Consider the following 20,236-nt stretch of genomic DNA (forward strand, 5'->3'; position numbering starts at 1 on the left):
CTTTATTTTTTATTTTTTTAGTAATGGGTTTTTGATTAAAAGGAGTACCTGTGTGAATTTAGGGTAATGTTCTCGGTTCCTGTTAGTATTTGATATGTAGATTAATTTATATTAGGAGAATATTCCCCCCCCCTCCAAGGTCATGCATAGGAAATGAAATTACTTGTATAGCTCAGTGGAAATGGCACTTGCATCCTCTGAGCCTGGCCGCACGAAGAGAGACTTATAGTTCAAGTCTAGTCGCAGACTGAAGGAAGTTTTTTCTAAGCCTTTCTTCGACCGCTTCCTGAGTTAGTCGATCTCTGGCAGGGGATAGCGATTTTTTCTCCCGGAAATTCAAGAAAATCGACGTCGAACCCACATTATTTTAGACAGTAACATATCCTGTTAGGATTAGGTACCAAGAGATGACAGCACTTGTTTGCCTGTCATCGGTGGCTGCTTATAATTAGTGATAGACATGGACCAGCTATCTCTGATTGGCTATCTCTGATTGGAGATTGAACTACCCACTCAATATCCATAAGCTAGATAGGATGAAAAGCCCTTACTTACTCCCTATACTGGAATAAAGGGCATCAGCTTATTATTATTATTTTTTATTATAGGTTTTCAATATCAATCATTTTATTCTTATATGATTAATGTGTTCTAGCAAAATCTAAATAAAAACAGAAATTAGTCCAAATAAGTCTGCAAATTTGAATAAAACGAATTCTTAACAAATCAGATAAAGCTAATCTCAATTTAACATTTTTAAATTAGTTAGAGGTATAAGGACACTTACTTCCTTTGTGGAATAAAAGGCAGCAGATTTTTTAAAAGTCTTATTAGGAACTGTTCTTTGCATGGAAGTCAGTTGAACACAACGGGACCATCTAATTAAATTGCCTTCGCAAAATTCAGAGCATTGCCTTATATCTAGGCCACTTATCCAATTCTGCAATCACTCTATTATAAAACGTGAGCAAACTGATAAAGCATGGCCTACCAAAAATAAAGGGTTGAACTAGGACAAAACCAACCAATTATAGACTAATCAGTATTTCTGGGATAGGGTGGGATAGTCATTAAGACAATGACGTGACTAATTAGGATTTCTATGAAGAGGGATAAAGGTGCTAATACACACCATTTGACGTGGCTCCTAATTAGCTTCTCCAGTCCTTTAATGCAGAGGCATAGCTAGGGGACGGCGGAGGAGTCGGCACTTTGGACCTTTTTGAACTTTTGCAGTTAATTCTAAAATACAGTCTCGAGAACTCATTTCCAAATATTGTAATACTATTGCGAATTATCTTCATAATTGCTTTAAGTGTTGCTAGTTGTGAGAGAAAGTTTTCTAAATAAAATTGATTAAGAATTACCTACATTAATATGAAATAGACTTAGCTGATGTCATCGACGATTTTGGTAACAGAATAGCAAGAAAAATAACATTTTGGAATGTTCAAATTAAAGTTTTACTTTAAAAATAAACATAGTGTTTTAATTAATTTAAGTTAAGGGATATTTCATCCCATATTGTTTCATAGCCGAAATAAGAAACTCAAAGAGTTTCATGCCGAATATAGAAACTATATAAAGTTTTCGGCGAGTCCAAGCGTAAGCAGATACCTGCATAGTGCAACAGCTGACCCATTTGGTAGTGCAACACTGAGACAACTCAGAGTAAGGGTGGAGCAAGCTCCGATCACTATTCTTGGTATTTACCCATAATGTGAAACCCAGCTCCTAGGAGCTGTATTACTGTTCTACATTACGAGAAAAAGTTACTACCCAGACCGGTTTCAACCTTATGTACAGGTGAAGCGGGCTCTAAAAATACGACAATCCCGAAAGATCGTCCAACTCAGCATTGTTCCACTCAATGACAGGCTAACCCCGTCACTGAGAAGAACTTCTCAGCATTGGCTCTATCCAGTGGCAGGCACACCCCACGTCCAAGCAGAGCCATAATCTCAGTGGTGGCCCCACTTAGAGACGGCAAAAACCTACCTCCAAGTGGAGCCTCTCAGAGACAGATCCGCCCCGCACCGGTTTCCACCCTCATTGGAGCCTCATCAGTGTAGGTAGACCTAAATAATACCAAGTTTGTAGCGAACAGAACTTACATACCCTACTATAAGAATTGCCAAGAAGGTGTCCTAATAAATTACTAATTATATGAAGATCCAAAAGGCTTCAATTCGGGGACATGAACTTATTTAAATTAATGGATATTACATCCCATATTGTTTCGTAGCCGAAATAACAAACTAAAAGAGTTTCATGCCGAATATAGAAACTATATAAAGTTCGCCGAGTTCAAGAGTAAGTAAATAACTTACATACCCTACTATAAGAATTGCCAAGAAGGTGTCCTAATAAATTACTAATTATATGAAGAACCAAAAGACTTCAATTCGGGGACATGAACTTATTTAAATTAAGGGATATTACATCCCATATTGTTTCATAGCCGAAATAAGAAACTCAAAGAGTTTCATGCCGAATATAGAAACTATATAAAGTTCGGCGAGTTCAAGCGTAAGCAAATACCTTGATAGTGCAACAGCTGACCCATTTGGTATTTACTCATAATGTGAGTAAATTTCACATTATGGTATTTACTCATAATGTGAAACCCAGCTCCTAGGAGCTGTATCACTGTTCTACATTATGAGAGAAGGACACTACCCAGACCGGTTTCAACCTTTATTGAGGTCTTATCAGTGGGTAGGTAGACCTAAATAATACCAAGTTTGTAGCGAACAGAAATTACATACCTTACTATAAGAATTGCTAAGAAGGTGTCCTAATAAATTACTAATTATATGAAGAGCCAAAAAGGCTTCAATTCGGCGACATGAACTTATTTAAGTTAAGGAATATTACCTCCCACATTGTTTCGTTGTTTCAATTAGTAATTAGTAATTAATAGTGTTTTAATTTATTTCCCTCTATGTCGTTTTGCTTTTTTGCAGTATTTTTGATGTGTATTGAGAGGGGCGACAAATTCAGGGACTTCCCCGGGCGGCGAAAGCTCTAGCCACACCACTGCTTTAACGACTGTCCCAGAAATACTGATTTCTAATTAGCTGATTTTGTATAATACCGCCTATATAATATCTTTGTTTAATTCAGTTATCTTGCTCTTCTTTCACCTGTTAAGAACTGTGCCCGTGTAGAGGGTCAAGTTGAACAACAAAGATCGAGGAACGATCTGCTAATTCTCTTCCACATGCCTTCAGTGCAATAGCCTAATTTCAGCGCCCTGTTTTGCACGAACTAAGCTCTTGCACTCGTTTTAATACATATAGCTCATCCATCTATACCTTTTCATGTAGTTCCACCTCTGTATCTGGACTGAAACTGAATCAAATGTATACCGGTCTAAACCAGTACCCTTAATCTTGGCCTTCCTTAGTAAGATATTATTATTATTATTATTATTATTTTAACGGTGTCTCCATGGAGTCAAAAGACTCATCGCGGGAGACCCGACATTGACACACTAACCATTATTTACACAATACCTGTCATACCTCTCCTTAAATTCATTCACAGTTGAAGCATTCACAACCAGTTCTGGCAAAGCATTCCACCCATTCACAACCCTCCAAGTAAAAAATCTAGTCCTAACACCCCTGTTAACCACACTCTTACACAATCTCCAGGGATGACCCCTCGTTCTCTCACATCCTGCATTGGTCTTAAGAATATCATCAGTATCAATCCTGTAAAATCCCTTTAACAATTTAAATACCTCTATCATATCTCCTCTCCTACGTCTATCAGCTAGTTTTTGGAGCCCACAGATCATCAATCTATCCTCATAGGGAACATCCCACAGACCTGCAACAATCTTTGTAACCCTCCTCTGAATCCTTTCTACCACTTCCGCATCACCAAGAAATCCTGGCGACCAGATCTGTGCACAATAGTCCAAATGCGGCCTTATTAATGCCTTATAGAGTGGAATAATAACTTCCCTATCCCTGCTTGTTAGTGTGTTCCTCAACAACCATGTAATTTGATGTGATGTTTTGGCAATCTTAGCAATATGCCCTTTAAACTTAAGTTCTCTGTCCACAATAACTCCCAAGTCTCTTATCTCATCAACTTCCTGCAGTTCAGTTCCGTTAATATAGTAAACAGCATGCGATTTCATCCTCCCGAAGTGCATCACCTTACACTTAGCCACGTTGAACTGACAGCCATTTACCTCAGTCCATAGCGTCAGCCTATTTAAGTCATCCTGTAAAATATCCACATCATTTGAATTGATTATCGCTCTTCCCAATTTTGCATCATCAGCAAACAAGTGGATATTTCCATTCAAGGTATTTCCAATATCATTGATGTACAAATTAAACAATAGAGGACCAAGAACTGAGCCCTGAGGTACACCACTAGTCACTTGCCTTTTCCTGGACTCAGCTCCTCCGTAAACCACTCTTTGATATCGGTCCGCCAGCCATCCTTTAATCCAAATCACTATCTTCGGATCCAAACCCATTTGCTCTAATTTATGTAACAGAGTTCCATGTGGAATCCTGTCAAAAGCCTTTGCAAAGTCAAGCAGTATCACTGAGTAAGGATTTCCTTTATCCAACTCCACTGTTACTTTATTATAGAACGTAAGCAAATTACTTAGGCAAGACCTACCTTTCACAAAACCATGTTGCCCCTTATAAAGTATCATATTGCTGTCCACCCAGTCCTGAATTCTAATTTTAACTAATTTCTCCAAAATCTTAACCACCACTCCAGATATATTGATTGGTCTATAATTTGCAACATCAGTCTTAGAGCCTCCCTTGTGCAATGGAACTATTTTCCCCTCTTTCCACTCTATTGGCACTTTACCAGAACTGAGGCTTAAATTAAACATCCTGGTTAGAGGAGTTGCTAATTCTCTTGCACATTCTCGTAACACATGGGCCGATATGCCATCTAACCCAATGGCAGTGTTAGCATTAAGGTTCTTTAATATATTAAGCACCTCAATTTCATCTATCTCTATACTCTCATCTGTCAATGGCACATCTGACACTGCACTATCACTACGAAGATGGTACACTTTTGCGAAATGATCACTAAGCAACTCAACTAATTGATTAGCTTCAGTAATTTCCTTACCATCAACACTTTTTAAAGTAATCTTTCCATGGATATTCTTCCTTTTACTAGCCACATAGCGAAAGAACTCTTTAGGGTTTCTTTTGGATTCATCAGCTAGTTTCCTCTCATAATTAGCTTTGGCTTTCCTTACCATACAGGTTACTCTCTTTGCCTGTACCTTATATTGCTCATTGGAACGCTCATCACCTTTTTCTTTATATGTCTTCCACAACCTTTTCTTTATCTGCAACTCTTGTTTAATAGTATTAGTCATCCATTTTACTCCTACTTGATTTCTCCTTCTGACTCTGGGAATACAGTCTGATACAGCTTTCTTCAAATACTCCTTGAGAATCTCCCACGCACCATCAACATCTCTCCCCTTGAATTTCTCATGCCATAATACAGCATATATATACAGCATATATATACAAATATATACTTGAGGGATTAATAATTTTAATAATTCGAAGGTCAATGCTTAAGAAATTAGCTATCTCTAAAGCATTCGACAAATTCCCAATTTCTGTATGCACCCTTCCTTTTATCTGCCATGTGGTGTAAAAATATGAGATTTCTCTTGCCATCTCCATATAATTTGTTTTCATAGTTTTCAAGCACTTTCAAACATTCTCGTAGTAACTGTCATACTTTTCTTTGAATTGATTCACAGTCATGGCACCCACAACATATTCTGGCAACCCATTCCACTGATATCAGTACTCTTTAAGCAAAAAATTTAGTCCTTACCCCCTCCCCCACCACTGCTAACCACACTCTTACTCATTTTCCAAGGATAGACCCTACTTCTCTCACCACCACACCAGACGTCTAGTGAAAATTTTCCTTTGTATTAATCTTGTTAAAACACTTCAATAATTTGTGTTTCAATCATGTAACCCTCCTTTTCCGCCTGTCAACCAATTTCTGCAACCCACAAATCTTCAACCTGTCGTCAACATAATATTCATTCGATTGATCTGCTACCATCTTGGTCACTCGCCTCTGTGTCTTGTTCACCTTCTCCTCATATCCAAGAAACCCGGGTGACCAGATCTGTGTACTAGTCAAGATAGGGTCTTACCAAGCCTCTATAAAGGATAATGTAGAAGATGTATAATAACATGTTTGTCTCTGCTCGTCAGGGTATTCTTCAGTAACCAAGTAATCCAAAGAGCTACTTTAGCCACTTTTGCAATATGCCATCTAAACTTGAACTTCCAAATCTAGTAACACTCCCAAGTCTCTGGCTTTCTGGAGTGCTTAAAGAGTGCTGAATCAATGCAGTTCCATCAGTGTAGTACCCAGATGGTTATGTTTTGATCCCAAAATGCACAACTTTGCACTTTGCTACATTAAACGATATCCATTCTCTGGCCAGACTGCCTATCTCTAAAAATCGTCCTGCAAAATTTTAACATTTTTCATATTAAGTATTGTTCTACTCAATTTTGCATCATCAGCAAACAGCTGAGTAGTTACTCTCATCTTATTTACCCTTCAACTTCCATGCACCTTAAATGGTTAAACGACAGAACCATAGGAAATTAAATAGAATATTAAAGAATCAGAGCAATAACAAGAAGAGAAACCAAGAAAACCAGAAGACAAGACTGGGAAAAATTTGTATTAAGATTAGAGCGTGATATAAATGGACCTTAACTAAAGAGCTATAATATCATTAAAAAATGACTCAAGAAACAAAGGATAATCTGCAATTAGAAGGCCCCTCCACAAAGAATAGACCAATCACTACGCCCAGCTTCTAAACATTAATAATAAAATTGAAATAAAACAAGTAATAAGTCAAGAAACAAATGAAGTACCAATACAGTTAAATGATCTAAAGATAATATTGGAAAAACTAAAAAATACAAAAGCTATAGAAGAAGACGGAATAAATTCAGAACTTTACAAATACAGCTGTAAACCATTTCAATAACGACTAAATAATTCCTAAACAGAATATGGGAAGAAAGAAACATCCCACAGGAACTGAAGGCAGTAATAGTCAAACATATTCAAAAAAAGGAAACATGAAAGATTGTGGAAACTACAGAGGAATATCCTTATTAGTACATGCTATAAAATATATATAGATATAATTAAAAGTAAATTAACACATTGGGCGGAGGAAATTATTGGAGAAGAACAATGCTGCTTTAGGAAAGGAAGATCCTGCACAGATTCCACATTTACCCTCAAACAAATTATAGAAAAAATCTCAATAAATAAAGCGAAATCAATAGTATTTCAAGGTAAAGAAAATAAAAGATTGAAATCAGTCATCCTCAACAAAGTAACAGAACAAGTGAAAACAAATTTAAATATCTAGGAAATTACATAAGCCCCAATGGAGAAGTCGGCGTTGCAATAAAAAAGCAAAAATTCCTAGCAGTCATTGAAACTTTGAATAGACATTTCATTAAACAGATGTCTGGAACAATCCAAACAAAACTATATAAAATAATAGCCAGACCCATTCTGAAACATGGTAGTGAAACACGGACTTGGGGAGACCGAGATAAAGGACAACTGGAAGTTGCAGAAATGAAGTTCCTAAGATCGCTCGCACGCTATAAAAGAAATAGACAACATAAGAAATGAAGAAATAAGAACACAGTTATTCATAATTAACATAACCGAAGACATCACAAACTATAGAAAGAACTGGAAAAACCACGTAGAAAGAATGAATGAGGACAGATGGCCAAATATTGCTTGCAAATATAAACCAAAGTGACACCGTCAAGAAGAAGACCCAGGAGGAGAAGGGCAGGAGACTTTTTAAACCCTTGAAAACGTTACAGGCAAACAATTACCTAATACTGGAAGCCAAGAAAAAGACTACCATTCCATCTATTCTCTAAGTGTAAGGATGCGATCAGGTATAGGTTCTCTCTAACATTCTCAGACCACTTTCCATGCACTACTAATTCCTCTAAGATGCAGGTTTTAATGGCACGGCACTGCTTTCTCAATCTATTTTGCAATTATCCACTTCATAACTTCACATACACGTTTTTATTCAAAGCTCTTGCATGATTTACTACCTCCAAACTTTATACTGCATGACCCCCCCCCCCCTCTCTCTCTTTCCAATTGGAAACAGAAACAGATTCCTCATTTATAGTCTTGCTTGTATTCATAATGTTTATATGTCTATGTAGAATACACCCCTCTTGTATGCAAATGTGTTTTGTCTTGTTAATACCTGTCTCAAAACAAACGGCATCGCACCCCTTTGCTTGTATTACTTATTCTACTATTGTTTGGTTTAAATTTATCTACAGACATTAACAGTTATCCCTTCCCTTTCTATTTTGTCCGACCTTGCAGAATACACTGAACCCGTATATCTTATATTCCAAGTAAAAATATATTCTTCTTTTCTCCAACTTTCACTATTTCCCATAAAACAAGACTTCCGCTGTTGATAGTCTTAATATTATGATGAATGCTGAACTTTTAAAAGTAACCAATTGGATCATGCGAATAAACTTGGTGTGAATTTTTCAAAAACTAAATACATAAATTGTAACTTGCGAAATGCATGATCATATGTCATTGTACGATTAATCTTGCATGACTGGAATTATAGAGCAAATTCAAATTGCAATTGTATGTAAACATAAAAAGTTAATGTAATAACTTGTTTGGGAATAAAAATTGATAGTAATTTGAGTTGGAAATGGAATATCATCGATGTCTTAAAAATAATAAGGATTATGTTAAGCAGACTTTACTATTTAAATAGATTCTTAAACTTAATTAAATATGTTAAAAATATTATATTCTGTTGGTTCAAAGGACATGGAATACTGTGGATATATATCTACATATATACAGTATTTATATATATGCTCGAGTAGAGTAACGTTTCTAAGCAGTTCTCGAGTAAGTCGAGATTTTGTGATGATACTAGCATGTTTCTCTTAATTATAAAAGGAAATGCATTGGCAAATCAAATGCATATTTGCTTGTAACACATAAATGAAAATCGACTAGTTTTGCCACAGATACTTGTAGCTTCTTCTGGATTAGGACGAACAAAAAATATAATAAAATGCTAACATGAGCTAAAACATTACTAAAATGCATAAAAACCTATAGGAAACATCACTGTAGAAGTTGAAACGAAACTATGTGGAACATGGGGAGCTTGCACGAATTAGCTATTATTATTATTATTATTCCTGATACCTCCAAGGAGTCCGAAGACTCATCGCGGGAGGACATCTTCAACTGTCTCTACATCTTACCTCCACTACGAATCAACGCCATCTACCGTTCATCTATTGTTCAGTAATTTGTGTGTGTGTGCGTATGTGCGTGCGTGGGTGCGTGCGTGCGTGTGCGTGTGCGTGTGAGTGTTGATAGTTGGCTGAAAAGGTAAAGTTTGACTCTTTCGGAAAGATCTAATGAGCGATTTCTGAATATCACCCATGATCAATTCTTGCTTTTTATTGAACGTGCCTTCGGAAAGAATGACAGTGGTAAATTCGTTTTACGTTACGAAGAGTTAAGTTGTCCTGTATGCAAGGTACTTATTCCATTTAATGTTATGATGTATGTGGGAAAAATGAAAAGCTAGGTCCGAATTGTTTTTGGTTTTGTTATTAACGTCTCCAAAATGTTATTTCAGCCCTATTTCCAAACTTCTAGATTCTTCCCGATGCAAGAAAGGCACAAGAATATGGAATATTATAAACTGCAGGTAGTTTGTGGAAAGGATTGTGGTCTTTAGGCAAATGAATAAACCTTCTTCTGTACTGAATATCGGGATTTTGCTGTGGAGCAGGAGTAGAGAATAATAATTTGTACGAATAGTTGGAGTAGACGCTGTAATTCTTCCTTCAGTCTTCCTTCACCTCTTTGTGATAGAGACCGCCTTTATTTTTTGAGCGTATATATAATGCAATGAAGATGGGTGCAGGTAACGATCTGCAAGAGTGCGCTTGCAATATACACTAAGAGAAAAGCCTCCTTCAGTTTTTTTTTTGAAATTAAAACATCTAATAAAAGCAGTTTTCCTTCATTTTCCAATTTCAAAGTGAATTTTATTTTCTTGAAGGAAGGAGTTGATAGACGAAAGAAAATCACGTGTAACTCAGCAACATTGTAATTCCAGGTAATAACGAGCCATCGACGTATCTCCACCAATAGATGTGAAGAAACGCACTTTTCAAAACTTTCCAAGCAAGTTGGTGAAAAGATATGATATGAAAATAATTATAATATTAAAATGAACCTTATGTAATATATTCTTTTATTAACGTGGAATTTTCGCGTAAGTATCAAAGGCATCCTCAGTACAGGAATGCTTAATGGTAATCGAACATTAACAGACAATTCCAAATGGCGACACCTAAGCAGCTAATGTAAGATAACTAAAAAAAAGTCATCAAATTTCCTAACTTATTAAAAAATTATACAGTTACATAAAATAAAGTTGATAGTTATTAAATCAGCTAATCTTTCCTATCTTCCCCCAAAGGAAATTGACTATCCAACGTGTTTAAGTTAGGAGAGTGAAGTAAAGTTTCACATGTTTCATCATAAAGCTGTTCCACGCGGAATCGGCTTTTGTGAAGGACTCTTGTCTTTTTCCAATGAACTGTGTCTATCGTTGATTGCGTGCTCTACAAGTCCAGACTGTTCAGGATCAAGGTATTGAATATTAGACTTGTATTCTTCTAGCCGAATAAAAGCAGATCTTCCTGTTCGTTCGAAATAAGATAATCCACAAGAACAAGGAATCTGATAGATTGAAGGGTGTGGAAGGGTGTCTTAGGAGAAGCGAGGAAGGCGGAGATTTTTCTGATGGGGCGAAAGGTAACAAAAATATTCAGTGGTTTTAAAACTTTCGTTATGTGTCCACTAATGCCTTACACATAAGGGATAGGAATATTAGTTATTTCTTCTATATTTGAAGAGGTTAAAGCTCTTTTGATGAAAGAATCCTTATAACCATTTGATAAAAAAGTGGAAAAAATATGTTGTAATTCTTTCTCTAACAGTTCATCTGAAGAATATAAGGAGCGGACCCGAGGAATCAATGTTTTAATAGTTTCAGCCTTTTGACTGGGATGGTGATGAGATTCAGCATGGATATAATGGCCTTTATGGGTATTCCGAAAATCTGAGAAATGTTGGCTACAATCTGGTTGACGAAGAATTAAAAGATTTAAAAAGGCTAACTGCTTATTTACTTAGTCTTCTTCTAAATACTCCTACTCACGGTATTTCCTTATTGAAACATATGATATCTAGACTAGCGAAAATATCTGATTGAAAGAGGGAAAATTTCCATAGTTTTTGTACAAAGTCTTATGAGTTCTTAATGGAAAGGACCGTATGTATGAAGTGGTTCTTTACAAAATTGGAAAGATGTTTTGATAAAATATAAATAAATAAACTAATGCCATCTACGATTGGCCTAAGATTCGGTGATTCATATAGTCGAGAGGTTAAAGTGTGCGTTTATTTTAACTTTTTCTTTAGATCTGTAGGCCAAGTCAGCATGTTGCATAAAACGGTTTGTCTGTTCATGATGTGTCCAAGTAGGATTGCAGTCTAATGAAGCCTAAGTAGGGGGAATCTGTGAGCAAGAGTGAAATCTTAGACATGTAATAAGCTGTATCCATGATGACTGTTATGCTGCTTTTGATTACTACAATATCTTTGTTCTTTTTAAAATGAGAGAGAGAGAGAGAGAGAGTGTGCATTTTCCTCACCAGTTGATATCGATTTTAAGAGGATGAGACGAAGAGAGAAGAATAGCACTCTTCAATCTGTCGTCATTTGCAGCACTTTGTTGGAAAAAGTAAAGTGCCTTTTCTACGTTACAAATAAAACCTACTTTACGAATGTGTTCAGGTGTAACAGCAGAATTGAAACCTTTCTTTAAAATACTGGCCTCAAATTTTGTAAAATGAAAATTTCAGATGGTTGCTAACACTTTTTTATCATGTAAGGTCACATGCGAAAGGACGTTTTTGTCATAAAAAGCATTAAATTTTTTGATCTATCTCTTTTTGCAGGATTAAAAAGTGCCATTGTAAGAAGAGTTGATTCTATACGCGTGGATAGGCTTATGTGTTCGTCAGACATGTTGTAATAGGTTTCACGGTATGATAAGAACACAGATGGTTAAGAAAATAACTATTTATTAACTTAAAAGCTAATATTTCGCTGGTATTATATCCAACATCTTCAGAGCACACAACACAAAGTTTGTTACAAATGCAAGACAACCATATCCAGCCATAGCCAATAATATTAGGTTAGACGTGGCCAATATCCTTATCCATTCTAAGCCTCCCAAAAATAATATCCCACATAAAGAAATAATAGCTCTAAAAGAACTACGCAATAATAACACATTACAATAACCAAATCAGACAAAGGAAACGCCACTGTAGTGATAGATACAACAGAATATGAAAGCAAAATGCATGCACTGCTCCAAGACCGGTCTACATATCAAATCATAGATCGAGATCCCACCAACTCACAAAAGAATAAGGTGTGCAAGTTACTGAACAAAATCACTTCTTGGCTTAAAGAAATTGTCAAAAAACTCAAACCCATGCACGTTAAAGCACCCAGAATATATGGTGCTCCTAAAATACACAAACAAGGTACACCTTTGCGTTCTATTGTAGATAGAATAAACAGTCCTGCATATAAACTAGCTAAACATTTAGCAAAATTACTAACCACTTACACAAACAATTCTCCCTCTTTTGTTAAAAATTCTACCCACCTAAGAAGTATTTTAGAAAACCACACCTTAAATAGTTCAGACCTAATGGTGAGTTTTGATATCACCTCATTATTCACTAATGTACCAGTGATTGAAACACTTAACTTACTAAATTCACAATTTCCCCCAGATATATTTCAGCTATTTAAATTCACAGTACAGGCAGGTTATTTTACATGGAAAGGGGAAATATACAAACAATTAGATGGGACAGCTATGGGTTCACCCCTTCCCCCCCTTAGCCAACTTCTACATAGAACATCAGGAAAAATTAGCTATCAACACAGCCACTCTCAAACCTAGTCTCTGGCTACGCTATGTTGACTATGTGTTTGCTATTTGGCCAGATGGCCCAGACACATTGAATACATTTTTAGTGCATCTAAATAGCCAGCACCCTAAAATCCACTTTACAATGTAACTAGAAGCCAATGACTGCCTGCCCTTCTTGGACATACTGATCACACGTCTTCCAGAAGGTTCCTTATCATTTTCGGTTTATAGAAAACCCACACATACAGGGAGATACTTACACAAACAATCACACCATCACCCTTCTCAACAATATGGTATCTTAAAAACACTAACCCATAGAGCTAGAGCAATCTGTTCCAATAACATTGCTCTCACTGCTGAACTTTCTCACCTACGTCAAACCTTCTTAATCGATTATAATCGATGGTTATAATCCCCATAAAATAGATACCATACTAAATGCTACCAATAAATCCCCTCTATCTACCACAGAAGACTACAACAAAACCATTACCATCCCATACATTAAAGGCACATCTGAAAAGATATCTAGGGTGCTTAACAAACACCAACTACGCACAGTATTTAAACCTTATATAAAATTAGCAACTCTCATCCGTTCACCTAAGGACAAATGCACTCTTTTATCACATCCAGGTGTCTATGAAGTGCCCTGTTCTTGCCATCAAGCCTACTACGGACAGACAGGAAGAACTGTGGACATCCGCCTCAGTGAACACAAAAAATATATCCGACACTTTCGCTATGGTAAGTCGGGTCTGGCAGACCATGCTTTGGATACCCCTGCACACAGGATCAATTGGAAAGAAACAAAAGTAATGCACAGAAGCTTCTACAAGTCAGAGAGGTTGTTCCTGGAATCAACAGAAGCCTCAAAACATACTCCAAACCTTAACAAGTATGGCTGTATAAATCTACCAAAGATTTGAGAGACAGTCATCCTAAGACCAAATTAATATTTATTACTTTTTTTTTTAATTTATATTTTTTCAAACTATCATTTGGACTACTATTTCAAAACTTGAATTTTAAAAAAATTTTTTTAAACCTAGATGGCGCCATATTAGGACTTTAGTCTTGTGTTGCACGCTGCAATCACTTTTACTAGCCCCACTGTTACACCGGATTGTGGTTGTCTTGCATTTGTAACAAACTTTGTGTTGTGTGCTCTGAAGATGCTGGATATAATACCAGCGAAATATTAGCTTTTAAGTTAATAAATAGTTATTTTCTTAACCATCTGTGTTCTTATCATACCGTGAAACCTATTACAACAAGAGTTGATTCTGTTGTCTAAAAGACTATAGGTCGGCAGCTATGCAGATCGTTAAAAAATGGTGCAATTGAAGACAGTAAACATCAACTTGTTGATTGTATCCTATCACTTAACAGAGCCAACAACACTTTTTGATTAACTGTTTAGCTCTTCTAGAATGAAAACTTTCTTTGAAATATAAATACTTCGGAATTATGTTATTATTCTTAAACCGTTTTAGAAGTAGCGAGTTGGTTCAGTAATTTAGCATGTAGGCCACAATGTTCTCGTTGATGTTCCTTTTTTTTTTATTTTCCCATAAAATTTGTTCATTATGATTATGTAGACTTTCGATCAACAAATATAGATTATAAAAGGAAACACGTGGTTTCGTTTCAACTTATATTGTAACAGTTCCTGCGTGTTTTAATGTATTTTAGTAATGTTATTATTCATGTTAGCCTTTCATTGCATTTTTTGTTGGTCCTAACACAGTTCCACCGACGGTGCAAGACGTGCATTTGTACGGGCGGCAAAGTTGGCATAAACTATACGAAAAATAAGAGAGAAGGGGCGGCAAAATATGCTACTGCACGGGGTGGCAAAATTCCTAGGGGCGGCCCTGAACACAGAGGAAGCCACAAGCAAGGCTGTCGCCAGATTAGATCGTACCCTGAGGCAAACAATTAAATATCGCCCCTAATGGATTATAAGACAAAAATATAAGAAAATCTCCAATTGATCTTTTCTTTTTATTACAAGATAAACATTAATGCAAAACGATTACATAATAATATTAATTAAATGTTTGCTCTATGGGGATATCGCACAATAAAACTGTTTATAAGCTCTTCTAAATTTAAATTATAAGCTAAACCCACCTCTGTTGATATAGTTGCTATACCAACCAATCTTTATTGGGTCATTGCTGTTGGCAAATAATTTTTAATCAGTTTAAGCTTATAAAACTAATTTCCGCACTTGCTACGCTAACAGGAATTGTCAGCATATCATGGGCGAATGCTGGTCTGGAAATTCACGCTCGGTCTCAGAGGCGTAGCTAGAGGGCACTGGTCCTCCCTGGGCAGCACTTTGAACCTTTTTGAATTTTTACAGTTAATTCTAAAATACAGTCTCGAGAACTTATTTTCGAATTTTGTAACACTGCGAGTTTTCCTCACAATTGCTATAATTATAATTATAATAATAATTATTATTATTATTCCTGACACCTCCAAGGAGTCCGAAGACTCATCGCGGGAGGATACCTACAACTGTCTCAACCACTACACGGAACCTCTACTACGAATCAACGCCATCTACCGCCCACCACCACCACCATAACTGGTATTCTATGTCTGTAAAATGCGTGTGTTCTGAAGTGCCGATTTGTCTGTATGCGGGATGAAAAACCCGATTTTCCGGGAGAAAAAACCCTGCTACCTCCGTATGAGATCGGCTAACTCACCTTCGACTGAAATCGTCCAGATAGAGATTCCTCCCGTCGCGACAAGAATCGTACTTAGGCCTATTCTAATCGAAGGGCGCAATGTACAGTCGTTCTTCCAATTGCGCTACAGAGGCGCTTATAAGTGTTGCTAGTTGTGAGAGGAGTTTATCTAAATAAAATCAAGAATTACCTACATTACTATAGAATTGACTTCCCCAAATATCGACGATTTGGCTAACAGAAAAGCAAGAAAAATAACATTTTATAATAGTGAAATTAAAGTTTTACTTCAAAAATAAAGTGTTTTAATTTATTTCTTTATACGTCGTTTTGACTTTTTGTAGTATTTTTGGTGTGTATTGAGAGGGGCGGCAAAAGCTCTAGCTACACCACTGCTTGCTCTTGTAATCATTTAGGGAATGAGAGGTGTGACTGAAGTCTGATTAGCGGAATAATGAATTACTGACCATTTAAAACTATATACAGTATTTAGAAATTTATGCACAGTTAATCATACAAATACAACATTTATTTTACAAATGATATTCTTCTTTTTCAATGTCATATTGAAAAAGATAGAATATCATTTTTCAATATGATACTTGAATACAAATTCTATCCCACGGTTCTTTTTTATGAACTGGTCAATAACATTGTCATAAAAAGTTGGTTGTAACTTAATTTTCTCAAGCAACACGCACACTTGTAAAGGCTGGATGAAGCTCACTGGCTAGAGCTACTTTGACTGCGTATGGCCCGTGTTTAAGCAGCGGGGTGAGATGACGTGGATGGAGCGGAAATGGCTATGCGCTCGCATGAAATCACAGAGCTGAAGCGAGGACCTGGATGCTCCCACAACCGAGCAAGCCAAGGTAGCTTGACTAGCGTCGGCCTTCGATACACAACGCAAAGCTGAATTATTACCGCGCAATTATTTTTTTACGAACTAAACGAAAAATGAATGCTTATGAACGTTATACAGCTACTTCTTTTACTGATACATGATACGCGATATATAAGTACACTGTATAACCATGGCTTATGTATTTTATCAAAATCACTAATATTTAATTATTTAATAAAAAATATACATATAAAGCAGTACAACCAATAATAAAGTACATGGGAAGTCTCTCTTTCTTTACGAATTCCACGAAAAATGAATGCTTATGAACGTTATACAGCCTTCTTTTTACGGATAAATGATAATACAAGCTCTAACCGCCAAGATGGCACCTGTAAGCCTACCTGTTATTTAGAGCCTTACCACACCCTGTCGACGGTACTGGCCACAGGTTTCTAGTTTCGCCACTTTCATAAAGTAGCGAAATTAGTCGGTTTCAATTTTATATTGTTACGACCAAATAAACCTAATTTATAATTTATAATTTATTTTTATTGGTCAAAAGTCTACATAATCATCAAGAGTTTTTCTATTTATAGAGATAATTCTGTGTTTTGATAGAAAAAGACTGTAGAGTCTCATGGCGATATCTTTTGTTCTTGATGCTGAATTACCAGAAGAAAAATAATTACATCTAAGGTAACTGTGTTTCTTTCGATGGTTCCGCATTATGGAATTTCAGATAAATTCCATAAGTGAAATAAATAAAATTTGCTGTGTTTTCTTCCCCACAGGAAGTAGATGAGGTCGTTTAGCCTTAATTTTTGAAGACAGATAGGCCGCTTATTATCAAGGCAATTAATGATTTTAATAGACATCTGGAGAGGAACGTACAACAGCTAACTGTGCCATTTTATGGTCCTCACACTACATATTATTGTATGAAATAATGATTCTTCTGGTCTATTGCTAAAGGATAGACAAATTCTGCTCTTACAGATAAAATATCTGATTTTATCTATAAGAGCCGATCATCATCATCCACTAACATTGTCCAGTTTGCCGGCATAGTTGGCCAGATAGCTAGAGTATCCTTTTCCCAACAAACATACTACTGGTACAAATCTACCGTAGGCATGATAGTTTGCAGAAAAAAGTTCTTTACAGATAAAACCTCTGATTTTATCTTTATATCGCCTTTTACCCACAGATATTTAGAGATCTATTCAGTAGGAGATGATAAAATTAAAAAAAAAAATCAGCTAAGAAGCGAGGCCGTTTTAGACCTATGTAACTTTTGGAGACTGAATGGGCAGTTCAATCTCCACCGGTAGCCAATCAGAGATAGCTAGCCCAAGGCTATCACTAATTAATAGGTACACAGCGATGAAGGCAGCTAGCAAGTGCCGCCATCTCGTGGTCCCTAACCATAACGATATTTTTCATCTCTTAAAATAGAATAGTGTGGGTTCAACGGTCGATTTTCTTGAGTTTACCGGACGATAAACCTGAAATCATGGGAGAAAAACCATGCTTGCCGTGCCAGAGATCGACTAACTTGGGAACTGTCAAAAAAAGGCTTAGAAAAATTTCCTCTAGTTGGCGACTAGATTTTAACCACCAAGTCAAGCGAGTTTGCGCAAACGCCACTTCTACTGAGCTACACTTTTTTTTTTTTTAACAACTTCATTATAAACTTTTGCAATTATTTACATCATAATGAATTATATATACAATATATACATTTGTTATACCATTATTTCAATCGAAGTTTCATTTTATATTATATCATCATGTTATAATGTAGTTGTTCCATTACTGTTCTCTTAAAATGCCTTGACTTCCTTTACTTATAAACAGGGAATCTCATAACTGTTAGTTACATACACATTATTTTCTATTACATCAATTAAGGTATAATTTAGCTTTTTTTTTTTTTTTTTTTGAGCTACTACTGAGCTACACAGGCTTTCAGTGATAAAATTAAATTCAACAAAGATTAATTTTATGACTGTTGGTTTGAGAGTAGATACGGTACTCACCGAGCTAACCAGACCGGCAAATTGTTACAATTTTTGTTGAGTGTTAGTGAACGAGTTTATTAAGCGCATTGATTCTCTCAAATTCATACAAAAAAAAAAAAGAAAAAAAGAAGAGGAAAGCCTTTTTATCAATAACTTTAAACAAAACAGAAACGATCCTAAAAGTTTTGTCATTAGAACTACTAAAACCAAGGATAATAAATGTCTTCTGTTATTTTATAGAAAAATAATGCTATAATAATAATAAGCTAAAGCCTTTTATTTATAGGGAGTAGGCGAGGCCTTTTGACCCTATCTAGCTTTTGGAGACTAGTAAGCAGTTTAATGCCCACTGGCAGCCAATCACCGATTGGCTGGCCCATGACTATTATTATCATTATTATTATTATTATTATGTGACACCTCCAAGGAGTCCAAAGACTCATCAAAGGAGGGATACCTACTCTACAACTCTCTTTCTCCACCTCTTAATCCACCAATTACAGCAAACAACCACCACCATCATCACCTACAGCAACGCCATCTACTACCCCCCACCACAACCACTAATATTTTTTTGTCGGTAAATTAAGTATGTTCTCAAGGCCAATTTATCTGTATGAGGGATGAAAAACCCGAATTTACGGGAGAAAAACCCTTCTACCCCATATGGGATCGGCTAACTCACCTTCAACTGAAAAAAAAAAAAAAAAAAAACATAAAGATTCCTCTCGTCACGACGAGAATCGAACTTCGGCCTTTTCCAATCGAAGGGTGGACTGCACCGTTGTTCTCTAATTGCACTGCGGAGGCTCGCAAATGACTATCATTAATTATAAGCTGCCAACGATGAAGAGACGGACAAACAAGTGCTGTATCTTGGTAAATAACCTTAACAGGTTATATTAATGTCTGAAATAATGTGGATTCTAAGGGTCGATGTCGTTAAGCTTATGGAACGAAAACCCGAATTTCCGGGAGAAATAATCCCGCTTACTCGTGCCCGGGATCGACTAACAGGTCGAAGATAGGCTTAGAGAAAGTTTATCCATTCGACGACTAGACTTGAACTGAAGTCTATCCTCCGACGGCCTAAAGTGATGTGTCTGTCTAAAATTTAACCTTCAACACTCCGCTCACTCACCTTGATATTAAAAAAAAACTCATTTTTATAACTACAGAGGAAAAATAACCTAAAGTCTTCATTTGTCATCAGAACTATTAAAACCATGATAATTCTTATCATTTATTAGCATTTTTTTTTTTTTTTACTAAATGTAGCACTATCCTGACAACTGTTTTGAATTGTGGTTTCTGTTGAGAGGCCAGCAGAAGCTTTTCTGCTTGATTTCGATCAAAAGTAGGGTAAAAGACGAATAGACAATTGCCAGGCAAAGTGTATCGTATTTTATGCAGGTCAATATGAAAGTCTGATGTCGAATATTGTATTCTATTAAGCTGTCACTTTTGATATTTCTAAGTTTCAAAAACAAAACTTTGGTTCTGAAATGATACT

This window comes from Typopeltis vanoorti, chromosome 22 (assembly GCF_054136105.1).
Source record: "Typopeltis vanoorti isolate ZY-2024b chromosome 22, IOZ_Tvanoo_1.0, whole genome shotgun sequence".
Lineage (NCBI taxonomy): Eukaryota > Metazoa > Arthropoda > Arachnida > Uropygi > Thelyphonidae > Typopeltis > Typopeltis vanoorti.